The sequence below is a fragment of the Scyliorhinus canicula genome, chromosome 17 (genome assembly GCF_902713615.1).
Source record: "Scyliorhinus canicula chromosome 17, sScyCan1.1, whole genome shotgun sequence".
In the NCBI taxonomy this organism is placed as follows: Eukaryota; Metazoa; Chordata; class Chondrichthyes; order Carcharhiniformes; family Scyliorhinidae; genus Scyliorhinus; species Scyliorhinus canicula.
The window spans coordinates 86,467,197-86,472,648 of NC_052162.1; the positions used below are offsets into that span (position 1 = coordinate 86,467,197).

Below are 5,452 nucleotides of genomic sequence, written 5' to 3' on the forward strand. Positions count from 1 at the left end.
TCCCTATTAGCATTACCTTCAGCCACATGCAAAAAGGCCTCGGCAGTCGGTGGGGTTTATGGGTGGTCGGTGAGGCAGACGGGCAGGGTTGCCCCCGGAATGGGTACACATGATCCAGGGATTGACATTCTGGTGCCGTGTGCAGTTGCCCACTCCCCCTCCCCCCTTCGCATGCCGCTGACAGCTGCATGGGGTGCCCACCACAGACGAGGTCTCCCCTCCCTCACCGAGCACTGGGGCGGCAAGAGCAGTGCCCCCGGGCTCTTTGTCTGTGAAAAAGATGGCTACTCACATCCTCGGCTCCCCCCAGAAGCCCTTCCCTGTTTCACATTTGTAAAAAGGGGTACACCGCTTCTCGGCCTTTTGGCTAAGATGAAGCGTAGTATCTGCTCTGCCTTTTGGCTCAGATCTGGTATGTCTCTCTTGTGGGGACCATGAATTGGACTCAATTTGAATTTGAATTGGTTTTTGGAGCAGGCAAGGAGCTGGATTAGGGGTTCTCCACTGTCCACACTCTGAACCCTGGCTTTGTAACTCAGAAAAAGTAATTTGAAAAAAGAGTACTAATCAACACCAGTGTGACCACTTACTAGAGAGGCCAATGAATTACGGGAGGCCGTTGGATAGTTGGATGGAAATAGGGCTTAAGTGGTTAAGCCACTTAGTGGCTAAGGCGAGATCCCGATTTCGTCTACGGCCGCGGGATGAGTCTTCGCAAACTATTTGGCGGCGTTCACGTTTTCAGCCTCTCCCTCCATTCTCCAGCCTCATTACACTCGACTGAGAACATAGCGAGGCAAGAGAATCACGCCTTCAGTGTTATTTTGGGGGAATTTGGCAGGGTGTTTCCCATAGGCTTTTTGGGTGAGATCCACACTGGTATTCAGGCACACTTAGGGCGTGATTTACTGGCCGCATCGCGCCGGAATCGGGATGCAACGTGGCTGCTTAGATCCCAGGAGAGGCCTCTCCAGGGATTCCCGACAGCCAGTACGCCTCACGAGAGATGGCGCAATCTGCACAGTAGTGCATGTGTTATGGGCCAGGGTTTAGAGAACCCCAAAGTGTATCATGGAGTTCATCTGACCCACAACTTTTAATATATTGTGGTATGGGGAGCACACGGCCCACTTGACAGGTGTGGTACGGCAGAAATGGAACAATATTTTTTAAAGCAAAACAATGTTTATTCTATGAACTCAAGTTAACCTTTTTAAAACATGCAGTGAACATCTTAGCAACCATTCATTCAAATACAGCCCCCAAAGAATACAACACTGAAGAATCCTTTAAGCTTTCCTTTTACCCTCCATAAGACTTAAAACATCTTTTACCAGAAGCACATCAGATTAAAGTCACTACTGTTATTAGTTTTAAATCATCAGAATCGATTTATAGTGTTTATATTACAGAGAGAGACTCTAATACACCTTCTGGCTGTGACTGCAGCTATCCCCCTCTGAAAACGAAACTAAAACACACCCTACAGCAAACAGCCTAAAAGGAAAGTAAAAAGCTGGCAGACAGCTTTACTCCACCCACTCTCTGACATCACTGTAGTAATAAAAACCCATTTCATAAAGGTACTCTCACTACAGATATTTATCTAAACACCCATTTATAAACACCCATTTCTCAAAGGTACTCTCACATGACACCTTCCCCCAAGAAAAAAAAAATCATCAGGTTCAAGATGGTTTCATTTTTCACCTTTTCACTATCCTTTAAGAAATGCGCACAGTAAATATACTTTTTCATTTCAAAAAACAACACACGCAAACAGGTAAAATAATATAGTCCATTTTTATTTTAGTTCTTTTTCCTCCAACTGAAATCCGTCTCAATTGACAGTCTCTTTGAACAAGAAGGTCTCCACATGATCCATCCATTTATCTATGCCTCGGCATTTCACTTTAAAGTCATATACTTTAGTTCAATCTGATCAGGGAGTCCCTTGCAATTCTCCAACACAGGAGCATTGGTTATCACAGCCTTCATGCAGTCAAATGCCTGTTGACACTCCGCTATCCACTGGAATTTGTTACGCTTCTTCAGCAAGTCCATCAGTGGAGCAATCAAGCTACTAAACATTTGCACAAACATTCAATCAAATCCACTCATGCCAAGAACTCACATTATTTCCCTTCGTCTTGAGGGTTTCGGAAACTCCGCAATAACTGTTGGTTTCACATCCCATGTGACTGTTCAACCCTGTCCAATTGTATGGCCAAGGAAAGTGACTTGGGCTTTTCCAAATTCACTTTTGGCTCTGTTTATCACCAAACCCGCCTCCTGAAGTCGATCGAATAACTCCATCAGATGTTTTAAATGTTCTGTCTGGCTGAAAATTACTAGATCGTCGATATATACCGCACAATTGAGTAGTCATGAAACAACTTTGTTAGTTAACCTTTGAAATGTGGCTGGGGCGTTTTTCATGCCAAATGGCATAATTTTGAATTGGTATATACCATCTGGAGTCACAGAAGCTGAAATCTCCTTCGCCCTCTCGGATAAAGGTACCTGCCAGTAACCTTTAATTAAATCCAATTTGGAAATAAAAGCTGATTGTCCCACTTTCTCAATGCAATCCTCCAAACGTGGGATAGGATAAGAGTCCTTTCTTGTCACGGCATTAACCTTTGTATAGTCCACACACAACTGTTGGGTACTGTCTGGTTTTGGTACCATCACTATGGTGAGCTCCATTGGCTGCAACCCACTTCAATTATGCCATTTTTAAGCATACTCTCAATCTCTTTGTTAACCTGTGCCAATTTTAAAGGGTTAAGTCTGTATGGATGTTGTTTGACTGGAACAGCATATCCTACATCTACATCATGTACAGCCATTTTAGTACTTCCCAATTTATCTCTACAAACTTGCCCTTGTGATATCAATAACTCTTTCAGGTCAGTCCGTTTTTCCTCTGGAAGGTAACTCAACAATTTCTCCCAATTTTTAAGAACATCCGCATTTTCCAATTTAATTTGAGGTATGTTGAATTTCAAGTCATGTGGATTTGGTTTGTCACTTTGAGTTAGAATCAGTATACCTTCTCCTTTTTCTTTCTTTCCCTTTCAAAGTACCTTTTAAGCATATTCACATGACACCCTCAGTGAGTCTTCCTTCTATCTGGTGTTTTTACCGCATAATTCACCTCACTTAATTGCCTTTCAATCTGATACGGTCCACAAACCTAGCTTTTAAAGGTTCACCTACCACTGGTAACAATACTAAAACTTTATCTCCACTGGCAAAACTATGAACTTTCGATTTCTTGTCTGCGACCCGTTTCATCACATTTTGTGCAATTTTTAAATTCACCTGCTCTATTTACCTGCCAATTCACCTGCTCTATTTACTCATTCCCTAAAATCTGACACGTAATCAAATAATGGAATTTCCGATTTCTCACTCACCAATCTTTCCTTAATCAATATAAGTGGTCCTCTTACATCATGACCAAAAATTAGTTCAAAAGGACTAAATTTGGTTGACTCATTCGGTGCATCCCTAATTGCAAACAGTACGAATGGAATTTCTGTGTCCGAATCCTCTGAATAATCGTGACAATAAGCCCTCAACATTGTCTTTAATGTCTGATGCCACCTTTCTAATGCTTCCTGCGATTCTGGATGGTATGCAGTTGAAATAAATTGTTTTATTCCTAAACTATCCATAACTTCTTTGAATAACCTTGAGGTAAAATTCGACCCTTAATCCGATTGTATTTCTGTGGGTAGTCCATATATAGTAAAGAATTTAAGTAACTTCTCCATAATATTTTTAGCTGTAATATTACGTACTGGAATGGCATCTGGAAACCTAGTAGACATATTAATTATCGTCAAAGGGTATTGATTCACATTTTTTGTTTTCAGAAGCGGTCCTTGCAATCAATTAGGACACTTATAAAGGTTTCTCAAATGCTGGAATGGGTATTCAGGGCACTGGTTTAATCACTGCTTGAGGTTTCCCTATTGCTTGACATGTGTGACATGATTGACAAAATTTGACTACATCTTTATGTAGTCCAGGCCAATAAAAATGTTTTTGTATTTTAGCCTGAGTTTTCCTTATTCGCAAATGACCTCCCACTGTTACATCATGTATAACCTGCAACACCTCCTTTCTATACCCGACCGGCAATGCTACTTGATGAACGTCTGCCCAATTTTCATCTGCCTCCATATGTAATGGTCTCCACTTTCTCATCAAGACATCACTTTTACGGTAATATCATCTGGTTTACACTCTGATTCCTCTTCCGTGCATACTTTCTAACACATCCATTTTATTTCTACATCTTTCAGTTGTAACTCCGCCAATTTTCCTGAACTAAAAATATCCGCCTCATCCTTCACCTGTTCTTGTTCGTTTTCAACCAACTGACCATAAATCATTCCTGATAAGTGTACTTCAACTTCACCTTCACTCTTTGATGTCTCCTCTTGTCGTAACCTGTGACTTTGCGGCCTTGTTACTACACAATCTTGAAAAATCCCAGGATATTCGTCCTTCAACACATCAGTTCTCTGATTTTCCACTGGCCTATCAACCACAGTAGGCATCACTCCCACCTGCGATCCAGCGATATCATTACCCAAGGTAAACTGTATTCCTGGACATGATAGTTTCTCTATTACTCCTACTACCACCACCACTCTTCACTGGACTTTCCAACCTTACCTTATATAATTGAATACTACTCTAACCCTGAATTCCACACATTACCACCTTTTCTGGCAACATTCTTCCTAAACTACATAACTCCTAATCTCTTACCATTAAAGATTGACTAGCTCCCGTTTCTCTTAAAATTGTGACTTCTTTACCTGCTCCTCCTGATACACATGAGTAAACAGTACCCACACAAGTAAATCTTCAAAGAGATCTGGTACCTTCTGATCAATCACGTCTTGATCAGGCTGTACAATCCTTTGCACCTCATAAGAACAACATAAGAACATAAGAACTAGGAGCAGGAGTAGACCACCACTGTGTTATCCTGTTTTACCACATCAGCCTTCCCAGTGCTTTTCTTCAACCACCAACATTGTGACTTTACATGGCCTATTTATTACAGTGAAAACATTTGAAACTTTTCATTTCTTTTCCACCCTCCTGGATTTCTTTTGTAATCTGAGGTACACTCTCCTTATTATCTCCCATCAGATCACCTTTACTTTACCACGCGTATTTCTCATGTCCCCTGTTTCTATCCCTCACAGGCTGAAACTGATATTGGAAACCAAGCTTTAATTTATGAACTCATTCCTAATCATCTGCTATTTCTGCTGCAAATCTCATAGTTTTAACCCTCTGCTCTTCTACATGAATTCTCACTACTTCAGGAATTAAATTTTTAAACTCCTCCAAAAGTATAATTTCTCTGAAAGCTTCATACGTTTTGTCTATTTTCAAAGACATTATCCACATATCAAAATTA

General features: G+C 41.0%; 1 pseudogene; it reads left to right on the forward strand.

Moving 5' to 3' along the window:
- The first annotated feature begins 347 nt into the window (after positions 1-347).
- LOC119952512 lies at positions 348-569 on the forward strand (annotated as a pseudogene).
- The last annotated feature ends 4,883 nt before the right edge of the window (positions 570-5,452 follow it).